The 12,510-nt window shown below is 40.3% G+C and overlaps 1 protein-coding gene across 1 annotated transcript in view; it reads right to left on the bottom strand.

Moving 5' to 3' along the window:
* The window catches only part of LOC136879244 (uncharacterized), a 43,676-nt gene extending 33,080 nt beyond the window's left edge, over positions 1–10,596 (bottom strand). Inside the window, exon 1 of the mRNA XM_067153051.2 lies at positions 10,480–10,596. The gene's annotated coding sequence lies outside the window, so the exon portion shown is untranslated. The remainder of the gene's footprint in view (positions 1–10,479) is intronic.
* Positions 10,597–12,510: the final 1,914 nt, after the last annotated feature.

Genomic DNA, 12,510 nt, shown 5'->3' with positions numbered 1-12,510 from the left:
CTGGATTCCGCATTTCAAATCCTGGTCTCTCCATGTGAGATTTGTGCTGGACAAAGCGGAGGCAGGACAGGTTTTTCGGACTCTGGTTTTCCCTGTCATCTTTTATTCCAGCAACACACTCCAGTATCATTTCATTTCATCTGTCAATTATTAATCATTACCCCAGAGGAGTGTGACAGGCCTCGGCAGCTAGTACAATTCCTGTCCTCACCACTAGATGGGGCTTCATGTATCCCATTCCTGACCCTGTTGAATGACTGGAAATAGGTTATAGAGATATTCATACTCAAGACTGATTTCCAGTAGGTAATATTTATCTGATCAGCCTCCGTGGCTCCGGCGGCAGCACGCCAGCCTCTCACCGCTGGGTTCCATGGTTCAAATCCCAGTCACTCCAGGTGAGATTTTTTGCTGGACAAAGCAGAGGCAGGACAGGTTTTTCTCTGGGTACTCCAGTTTTTCCTGTCATAATTCATTCCAGCAACACTCTCCAATATCATTTCATTTCATCTGTCATTCATTAATCATTGTCCCAGAGGAATGCAACAGGTTTCGGCAGCTGACACAATTCCTATCCTCGCCAGTCGAATGACTGGAAACAGGCTGTGCATTTTCAATGTTTATCTGAGTAATTGAGTGCTTGGATATACTGATCATCTGTTCAGGTCGGGCTGGGCAACTAGGGCAGTAGAGCACAGGCTTTCTGAACTCAAGTTGGCATGTTTGATCCTAGCCCAGTCCAGTGATACTTGAATTTAGTGGTGCTTTTTGAAGATCCAACCAGCCTCCAGGCTGGAGACTAGTCAGAAGTATTTATCAAAATTATCTGAAGCTTAGTTAAAATCCTCTTCAAACTTTACTTGTAAAAGTATGCAAGGAAATCACATTTTATGTTGAAATGGTAATTTTTAAAACACGACTGAGTACCGGTACTCTACAAACAAGTTTATTATTTAAAAAAATTAAATGTCTGATTTGTTGTCATAGTTTGAGTTTTTATGGAATGATCCGTATCCTAATGCAAATTGAGCTGTGCAATGAGTTCATTATTAACTTAATGTTAAGAACTAGTACTGTAATTCAATTTTTCTTTTCTTTTCAAGAATTAAAGGTATGGGAATCAAAGTCACTGAAGAAAAAGATACTCAATCCAGATAAATTCTAATTCATCCTCCAAGAAATTGTAAGAGGATATCTACTTATTTCTGTCAATGCAGTGGATTGGTCAAAAGAAGAGGAAAGGGAATATGGCATGTGAAAATTTAGGGTTCATGTAAAATAAATAGCCTACTAAATGTCCAGTAATGCTCACAGTTCATAATGGGGAATCGAGTGTGCGTGTTATTTACAGTAAAGTGCATTTTGGACACTACAGACAGGTTCGACATATCTCGTTGTCAAAAGAAGAGAGAGAGCAAATTGCTGGCCAGTTGGCACTGTTCTGAAAAATATCAGAGACAATTTAGATACGGTACTAAGCAGATTACCAGGCTACACTTTCTGCAAAGACATGACCTGAGTAATATTGTTTGTGATTTTACACTAGATAGTGATAAACAGAGTTGGAATGATGTAGAAAGTGTGTTCATTTGCATAGATAGGTTAAAAGAACAAGGTCTGTCTGCCTGTTAGGTCATTAGCCCGGAGGCTGGTTGGATCTTCAAATAGCATCACCAAAGGCTATGCAGTTATAGGGAAACCACAAGAACCAATGGCAGTACCAAAATGAGGTGTACTAGGCAAGATGAGGAGTGAGGTAGTTTGCCATTGCTTTCCTCACTGGGCCAGACAGTGCTATTGTAGCACAACTAACCCTATGAGCAACACCTTTCATGACACTCAGACACACTGGTTGTAAAGAACAAGGTACCATTAATGAATGTGTCCAATTTAGTAAATTACAAGGGATTTCCAACCCTGAATACAGATTGACAGAGAATTAATTTGTATTAATAATTATGACTGATGTGCAGAAAGAAATGCTTGTGGAATTTGGAAAGTCATGTGTATGGACAGTACTCATGGGACAAATGCTTATGACTTCTCACCTACAACATCATTAGTGTTGGATGAATACGATGAGGGATTTCCTGTTACATTCTGTTATTCTAATCAAACAGACTGCAATGTGCTGAAATGTTTTTTTAATGTTGTCAAATAATCAATATCTGCAGTTGATTTTCCTGTGCAGATACTGATGACTGATGATTCAGCTTCATTCTGTAACGCATGGGTGGAAGTCATGGGCAACCCGTTAAAGAAACTTCTATGCATGCGTCATGTAGATAGGGCTTGGAGAAATAACATTTCCGGTGAAATTCATGATAGCCAGGAATTCAAAGCAACTGTGTACAAACACCTAAGGATATTGTTGCAGTGTGAAGATATAGTTGTGAGCTCAACAAGTTCCTAGATGCTTGTGAAAATGATGACACATGTAGAGAGTTTGGTGTGTACTTTGAAAAGGAATAGGCTACTAAATGTGATCAGTGGGGCATATTGTTACAGGTTAGGAATGCACATTAATACCAGTACCGATATGTATTTAGAAGCTTTCCGCCGAGTCTTAAAACAAGTGGTAATGAAAGGTCTCTGAGTCAGTAGGATGGATAAGAGCATAATTGCTGTGATGCCATTGGTAAAACACAACGTGTTTGATAGGTTGCTAAAAGTAAATAAACGAAAACCTAGCAAAGCTGTGCAACATCAAAGGAAGAGACACAAAAACAGTCTAGAAATGTTTATTGATTATATGACAGTGGAAAGTTCCACTTCATGTAAGGTTAAAAGCAGGAGGACAGATGAGTTTTATAGCATCAGGAAAGAATGTGTAACAGGTCATTCTGCTGACCATTGATTTGCTCTGAATGTAAAATATGTCTTCATGAGTATTCATGTATGTGCTGTGACTATTCTTTGCATTCTACAATATGCAAACATTATCCATTTAGTTTTGAGGAGAGCCCATTGTACTCATTTGTCCTGGAGTTCTTGAATTCTTTAACTATTTTGAAAAATTTCCCTAGGTGTAACTTCATGCCATGTACATTTTATTTCACTAGTTCATGGTAGTTTATAGTTTACTCAGCATATCTGTAAATGTATGGGAATGCCTGAGAAAAAGGAATGTGCCAGATGGACTGGTGAGGAAAGTTCAGATACTGTATGAGAACTGTACCAGCTGTGTGCGATTGGGTGACGGAGTCTAGCAAGGCAACGGGCTATCCCCATTACTGTTTATCACCACCATGGATGACATAATGAACAACATCAAGAAAACCTCTGGTGAACTAAATGCAGTGGCCTTTGCTGATGATGTTATGATCTGGGGAGAAACTGAGGAACAAGTAGGGCCTACCGTCGAGACTCAATGAGTGGAAGGTTAGGTTCCAGGAGTTCAATCTCAAGATAAGCAAACTCAAAACAGTAGTGCTGGCAATAAACAGAGAGGGATGACCAGCGAACATCATGCTAGTGGAAAACTTTACACACCTCAGCAGTGTAATATCTCAAGATACACAAGCCACAAAGGAGGTGGCAAATAGAGTGCAGAAGAGTTCTCACTTTTACCAGCAAGTACGAACACTCCTCTGAGATCCCAAAGTACCAACAAAATCAAAGCTGGTGATGTTCAATCAGTACTTCATACCAATCTTAACCTATGGTATTGAAACCTGCACCCCCCACTAAGAAAGACTCATCAAGGTTGCAGGTATCCGAGATGAAGTTCCTTAGGTCCACAATTCAAAAAAACAATCTGGACAAGTTGAGGAATGATGTGGTTAGGGAGGAAGCTGGGATTGTTACATCATTGTTAGATCAGATCAGCATGTCCAGACTGAAGTGGTTTAGGCATGTAATGAGGATGGAGCCAACAAGGGCAACATATGTTAACTTGGAGCGACATGTGGCAGGGAAACGGATGGTGGGAAGACCAAGAACCCACTGGATGGACATCGTAAAGATGGACATTGCAGATCAGGGAAGGACACTGGAGGATGTCATTAACAACAAAACGTATTTCAATAAGACAGAATGGAAGAGGCTCATCAACAGTACCCGGGAAACTGGAACTGTAAAAAGATGATGATGATGATGATGATTCTCGTTGAGGAAATCAAAACTATTTTCCAGTTTATACATGTTTCTTTACAGTATCTACAAATGAATCATTCAATATATTTGGTACAATGGCTACGGGCTCCTTTGTTACCTTCCTACCAGTTTCATTATTTCAGCACAAGCTGCCTTACATTTATTTCTAGAATCTCTACTGGTAATAAATTTGTCATTGGCACTTATTTTTCATTGTAACTTTCTTTGCCTTCTGAAATACGCTGCTTAGCTTTAATGTAAAACAGTACCATTGAGTTCTTAATGGCTGCAAGATGACAAGTGTACTGTTTTGACATGTTTTCTCATATACTATTGTATTAATATTTTAATAATGTACATAAAAATGATGAGTTGACATTTACTGAAAATAATTCCTACACATCGTCCCCATATGGCAAACTAGTGAAAGTGACGTTTTAAGGAACAAATAGCTCTAGAGCTTTGGTCTAGATTTTGTTATTTATATAATGTCTCCCTCTGACAAAGTTTCACATCTGCAACTCGTTCTGTATGGCTAACACATAAAACCAATCATTAAATATAAAAAATGATTTAAAATGAGTAGCCTAATCACAACTTCTTTCAGCTCTCCTAATTTTTTTTGAAAATTTGCACATTTGTTAGTTTGCCAGAGGCGCGATGGTATTAAAACACAGTTCGTGTTTCAGTGCTGACAATAATGATCCTGCAATCAATAAGAGGGGAATTTCTCAAGGAAGTATTATTGGACTTTAAATAATATTGAGTAAAGAACTGGAATCGGAGATAAGGCTTTTTGCGGACTGTGTCATACTGTACAGAGCAACTGCAAAAAGACTTTGAAAATGTTGTGAGATGGACAGCAGGCTATGATATGATGATAAGTGGTGTTAAGTCAGGTTGTGAGTTTCACTAATAGGAAAAGTCCACTCAGTTTTCATTACTGTGTTGATGGGGTGAAAGTTCCTTACGGGGATCATTGTAAGTACTTAGGTCTCAATATAAGGAAAGATCTTCACTGAAGTAATCACATAAATGGGATAGTAAATAAAGGGAACTGATCTCACGTGGTTGTGAGGGTATTTAGGGGTTGCAGTAAGGATGTAAAGGAGAGGCCATATAAGTTTCTGGTAAGACTCCAGCTAAGAGTATGGTTCCAGTGTATGGGACCCTTACCAGGATTACTCGACTCGAGAACTGGAAAAAATCCAAAGAAAAGCAGCTCGATTTTTTCTGGGTGATTTCTGACAGAAGAGAAGCATTACAAAAATGTTGCAAAATTTGAGCTGGGAGACTTGGGAGAAAGGAGAATAAGTGGTACATTTTGAGCTGTCAGTGGAGAGATGGCATGGAATGATGTTGGTAATCAAATAAGTTTGAGATCACAATATAAACTTGGAATTCAAGAGGACAAACTGGGGCAAATATTATTTTATAGGAAGAGGAGTTAATGATCAGAATAATTTACCACAAGAGAAGTTCATTAAATTTCAAAATTCTTTGCAATTCTTGAAGAGAAGATGGGTAAACAGCAGACTGGGCAACTGCCCTAAATGCAGATCAGTGATGAATGATGCAAATGACAGAAAACATTACCAACAAATGGTGAATAAGTTAATCTCGAAAGGGACAGCTGAATCAGAAAGTGATGGAACAAACAATATAGAGGGAAAAATATTCTAGACATGGTGCTAATAAAAAACAGATAAGCACTATAGAAAAACCGAAGTGATCATGAAGATCTTTTCTGTCATAGTTGAAATAAATGTGAAAGAATAGAAAGTTATAAAAGTAAGACTATCAGGCAATATCATATTAATGAACTAGGAGAGAGTATATGTGAGGACATCCAGAAAGCATAAGAAATCGTTCAGCAATATGCAAAGATAGTTGGATTGTTAATTTCCAGGTTGAGTAGGTGACTAATACAGGTGAAGTAGTGAAATTTTTCTACGATAATAAATACATTTACAAAAAAAAATACAAAAGCTGAAAGCTAGAAAAGCAGCTGGGTTTGTTAAGAATTCAGGGCAATCAGTTGGAATATGCTGCCATATCTGAAATATTTATTCGATTACACTTTGTAAGAAGGAGCTCTAGCCCTACTGTAGGCCTATAAAGGAAAGGGTGATAAACATAAAAATTGTAAATCATGAATCAGTTGGTAAATGTTGGTCAAGATGACTGTTGATCTCTGTGTGGGAATCCGCTGCATGCTGCGTACTTGTCACTTGGTCGAAGGGTCACATGTCATAGTTTAATACGTTTTAAATATACTCACCTTTTTAACCTCTTCAAAGCGCATAATATGCAATACCGGACAGTTAAAAATAAATATAAATTCCAATCGAATGTAAGGACAAGTGATAAATCTAGTAAACGCCGATATATGGCAAATCTAGCTATGAGGATACCAAGTAAAGGAGTAAAAGAATCATGAAAGACGAGAACATGAAAAAAACAATCAGGTGACAAAGAATCTAAGTAGTATAGAGTTTAGAAGAGACATGCTGTTGCTGTTGTTGTTACTAAACACAAGGAAACTTCATCTAGGCTATCAGCCTTGTGCACTTAGTGTCTATGAAGGCTGTTGTGTGAGGCAGTAGAGGGAAATATGAGATGAGCCTGTCACAAGTAGGTAAATTAAATCAATTCAGTATAAAGTTTAAAAAACCTCCGTGGCTCAGGTGGCAGCGCACTGGCCTCTCACCGCTGGGTTCCGTGGTTCAAATCCCGGTTATTAGATTTGTGCTGGACAAAGCGGAGGCGGAACAGGTTTTTATCCAGGTACTCTGGTTTTCCCTGTCATATTTCATTCCAGCAACACTCTCCGGTATCATTTGATTTCATCTGTCATTTATTTATAACTGCCCCAGAGGAGTGCGACAGGCTTCAGCACAATTCCTATCCTTGCCTCTAGATGGGGGTTTCATTCATTTCCATTCCTGACCTGGTCGAATGACTGGAAACAGGCTGTGAGTTTTCATTTCAGTATGAAGTTTAAATGTAGCATCCTGTAGTCACCAGCAACATCCCATAATTTGTGAGCTTTTGAGGATTCCCCTTGGAGATAACAAAACTATATTGATAACGTATTTACAGATGCAATAAACTGTTCGCTTAAAGGCACTTGGGACTTGAAAAGTCATAAAAGAAATTCTCACGCCGATATTTCACCCTTTACCTTGAATTAAAAGTCTATATAATTCATGTGCATATTCCTCCAACAGAACTGTATTTTAAATGACTATTTAAAGACGGCGGCACAGCCCGCCTGGTGGCCATGATCGTTCAGGCGTTGAAGTCTAAACGGTCTAGTATCGAGGTTAGCCGGTTCGAGTCCCGTTGGTCGAAAAAATGTTCACCATCAGAATGTTGGCCGGCAGGGTAGGGGAGGTGGTGGTATACAATTTCTAATCACTAGATTGTGTGCCAAAAGCCTGGATTAAATTCCAAACCTCTCTGCAGTGCTCATATGGGGTGAGCGCATATGACGCTTTTGATGGTGATTCGTCCGTCGGATGGAGACGTTAAGCCTTGAGCAGACCCCTTGGTGCTATTCGACAGGAGTAGGCTATATGTCGACACCGGGTTTCACCCTCTCCCTTCCTACTATCATATATCACGTCATTCATTTCATCTCATTAACTCCTCTAATGAGGTTGACGTCAGGAAGGGCATCCAGTCATAAAAACTCGCCACAACCGATTCATCTCACCTCACCTCATACCCGACCCCGTAGGGAAACGGGACAGGGTTTGGACAAACAAACAAGACACATTTAAAGACGGCGGCACCACTGCCACTCCCCCTCAACCGCAAAAATAGTTAGTGGGACGTAAAACTAATAATGTTGGATGTAATTTAATATCACATTTCCAAACGTGACATTCTTTTTTATCTTGCTAGAAAGAAGAACTAGAAGGAAGACTCGCAAAAAATATAGTAGCTTATTTCCTGCAAGGAAGACTAGCAAAAAGTGTAAGTCATTTACTTCTTTCTTTCTTTCTTTCTTTCTTTCTTTCTTTCTTAATCTGCTTACCCTCCAGGGTTAGTTTTTCCCTCGGACTCTGCGATGGATCCCACCTCTACCGCATCAAGGGCAGTGTCCTGGAGCGTGACATATTGAGTCGTGGGATACAACTGGGGAAAATGACCAGTGCCTCGCCCAGGATTATTTCAGGTGTAATAAGATCAACTCCTACCCACTGGCTTCCTGTCTTGAGCAACATCATGCCTCCTTCATTCCGTAGAGCACAAGCACTGTTGAGAGAATACTCCAAGATAAATAAGAACCCTGACTTGCCCATCCACTCCAATATTTCTGACCTTCAGAGGAACCGGTTGAAATCTAGACACCCGCCAGTTAAGTTCGCTCAGAAGCTCACAGAAGACAATTTCAACCCCTATGCCCAATGGAAGGAAGATCGGATCTGAAAAACATGTGAACATCTCTGGCCTTTCTTCCCACCTAATTCGAGGTCTGATCTCCCAAGAAGAAAATGGACCATCCTTAATAGGATCGATGTGGTCTTGGTGCCTGTGCTGCATCCCTGTATAAATGGGGAAAGATACAATCCCGCGAGTGTGACTGTAGTGCTCCTTTTCAAACCATCGAATACATTGTAAAGGAGTGTAGCAGAAAAGCCCTACCCTGGAGATTGGTTTGATTTTCTAGAGGCTAATACAGAGGCTCTAGAATGGATAACATCTTTGGACATGAAAATATAATGTACTTGCTTTCTTGCTTCTGTATATATTATATATATATGCCCTACGATAAATAAATAAATAAATACCTCGCCCAGGCGGCCTCACCTGCTATGCTGAACAGGGGCCTTGGTGGGGGATGGGAAGATGGGAAGGGACAGACAAGGAAGAGAGAAGGAAGCAGCCGTGGCCTTCAGTTGAGTACCATCCCGGCATTTTCCTGGAGAAGTGAGAAACCACGGAAAACCACTTCCAGGATGGCTGAGGTGGGAATCGAACCCACCCTCTACTCAGTTGACCTCCCGAGGCTGAATGGACCCCGTTCCAGCCCTTGTGGCAGAGCCGGGAATCGAACCGTGGCCTCTGGGGTTGAAAGCTAATCACACTAACCACTACACCACAGAGGCGGACAGCAATTTATTTCCTAAAACATAAATTCTTCAGAAAGTATGGTACTAAACATTTTCAAATTTTGATGGGAAATATATAATATATATATTGCTTTTTACGTCGCATTGACATAGATAGGTCTTATGGCGACGACGGGATAGGAAAGGGCTAGGAGAGTGAAGGAAGTGGCCGTGGCCTTAATTAAGGTACAGCCCCAGCATTTGTCTGGTGTGAAAATATGAAAACCATCTTCAGGGCTGCCGACAGTGGGTTTCGAACCCACTATCTCCCGAATGCAAGCTCACAGCTGTGCGACCCTAACAGCACGGCCAACCTGCTCGGTAAAAAATATTTTCTTTTTGAGAATGCAGTTGGATACTTTTTGAATACACTTGTAGGATTAGATCGTTATTGTAGGTACTGGTGTTAACACGAAAAAAAAGAACTTGTAAAGCAATATCTTCCGTGAACATTGTCCGGTATGGTATCTAAGTTGTGACAGAAATTCGAATTTTGAAATGTGTTGATGTTAAAGAATGAGCAAAGCGAGGTAGTCTTGGGACACAGTTTCTTTAGATATGAACCTACAGAATCGACCTAAAAATAATGGAATTTGCACGCCCAGGCGCCTTAAACGGAGTTGTGTTTCTTTTTGTGTCCTTGGCCGATAAGGTTCAGTAAATTGACACAAGCCACTGGCTGAAGAAACAGTACAGTTTAGTTGTTATATGTTATGAAACCACTTGATTAAGTGAATTCAGTGGTTGAATAGTAATTTGTGCTTGATATAGTTATTTTTAAACATAATGCAACATAAATTAATGAAAATAAGGAACTACCTACCGTACATATAATTTTGTATTCACTGTTCGCTCCTAGCGTCGCCTAAGTGAAGCATCTTACGACGGGGAATCACAGCAATATAGTTACTTTCACGGTACATACCGCCCAATCATACTACTCTTTCTTTGTGTCCAACCAGCATCTCGACTTACTGCAGCAAGTATTGAATGCATAGGGAAAAACAGTGTACAGAAAATATTATCACACAACAGTTAATGTTCAGTTTCACGTTGAGTTAAAAATCCACTTTGAAGTCAAATATCTGTCAATTTTCGTACGCTAAATAAATGGCTTTTTTTTCGCAACACTAATGATAACATTTACGCCTGATTCCCTCGTACAGAAACAACGTACCGTACTCCATGAAGGTCACTTACGTTAATATGCAAAAATAAAATAAATTCAATAAAATTATTGTTTAATGTACAATACCGTACTTACTGTAGTAACTAAAGTACAACGCTGTATTCCTTAAGAGTTCAGTAGAAGTTGCGTTTCTTATCCTCACAACGATATGGTATAAATACTACGCTTTATTCAACCTAATCAGTAATATTGAGATACGGTAGCGTGTTGCTGCATACGTCAATTTCGTTCGCTACGCACTGACAACTAAGAGGATGTGCACTACCTTCACAACGATTTTCTAGTTCTAATCTTCACCGATAGATGGTACTGCCGACGACAAATATTATTCCCCACTTCTACTTGTTGACAACAGCTGGGCTGGGACTGAAAGAGTACTTCGTTGATAACTCACAGGAAGTTCGTGAATTATGGACTAACCGATTCTGAATCATAATCTCTGCAAAATTTGCAAGAAATTGACGATCAAGGTGCTGTTACGAGAGATGATGAAATAAGCTATAATCAAACAGCTACTCGCCGACCTCTCACCGCTGGGTTCCGCGGTTCAAATCCCGGTCACCGGGCGAGTTGGCTGTGCGGTTAGGGGCGCGCAGCTGACAGCCCTGAAGATGGTTTTCCGTGGTTTCCCATTTTCTCACCAGGCAAATGCTGGGGATGTGCATTAATTAAGGCCATGGCCGTTTCCTTCCCATTCCTAGGCCTTTCGTGTCCCATCGTCGCCATAAGACCTATCTGTGTCGGTGCGACGTAAAGCAAATACCAAAAAAAATCCCGGTCACTTCGTGTGAGACTTGTGCTGGACCAAGCGGATGCGGGACAAGTTTTTCTCCGCGTATTCCTATTTTCCCCGTCATCTTTCATTCCGCCACACTCTTCAATATAATTTAATTTCATCTGTCAGTCATTAATCATTGCCCAGAGGAGTGCGACAGACTTCGGCAGCCGGTACAATTCCTATTCTCATTCCATTCCAGGCCCGGTCGAATGACTGGAAACAGGCTGAGGATTTTTTCAAACCGCTATTGATCTGTTCTTTTAAAAACATAATTCAGGATACTTTAACCCAGTAGCGGAAAATGGGAATTAGAAGTGGCGGGGCAAAACATATAGGCTACAGACAACAAAAAGTATCCGAGTTTTTGGGATATAGCGGGCGGTGGCGGGGAGGGATATACATCAAAACTGAAAAGAAGCTGTAAAATAGATTTTTGATGCTCTCTGAGCGAATTTCAACCGAGAAGTAAAGGTTGACAGTTTAGCAACGTACGTGCGGTAGTCATTTTTTGAGATTCTGATTCAATAGTATACAATTAAACTTTGATCAAAGGAACAATACTTACACATGTATTATAACTAAATAGAAATACGGCGTGATAATACGATTAAAAATCATTTATTATTTGCTACACACTAAAAAAAACTAACAGACACTAAAGAGACTGCCGGACTGACGCATGCGCGCTGCAAGCAGGTGAATCATACCTGAGTGTCCATGACATAGGCAAAAAAAAAAAAAAACCTGCCACCCTTCCGCACAGCACATGCTAAGTGTCCACTACTTACCGAGGCACAATACAAATCGGTAATCCGCGACGAACAACATTTTGTTGGTATTTCCGCTTATAATTTTGTTAATGAAAAATCCACAGCCTGTTTCCAGTCATTCGACCGGGTCAGGAATGGAATGAATGAACCCCCCTTCTAGCGGGGAGGATGGGAATTGTGCCGGCTGCCGAAGCCTGTCGCACTCCTCTGGGGCAATGATTAATGAATGACAGATGAAATGAAATGATATCGGAGAGTGTTGCTGGAATGAATTATGACAGGGAAAACCGGAGTACCCGAAGAAAAACCTGCCCCGCCTCCGCTATGTCCAGCACAAATCTCACATGGATTGTCCGGGATTTGAACCACGGAACCCAGCGGTGAGAGGCCGGCGCGCTGCCGCTGAGCCACGGAGGCTCACATAATTTTGTTAATAATTAAAGAAAATATTTAGCTGATAAAACAACAGGGCTTGTACAAAATGCTTGTTTTAATAATTCATATAATTCCTAGTTTCAGCCGGATACAATCGATTAAAAATATGTTTCCTCCACAAAA

Source organism: Anabrus simplex, chromosome 8, assembly GCF_040414725.1.
Source record: "Anabrus simplex isolate iqAnaSimp1 chromosome 8, ASM4041472v1, whole genome shotgun sequence".
NCBI lineage: Eukaryota > Metazoa > Arthropoda > Insecta > Orthoptera > Tettigoniidae > Anabrus > Anabrus simplex.
This window is presented reverse-complemented; position numbering and strand designations above follow the sequence as displayed.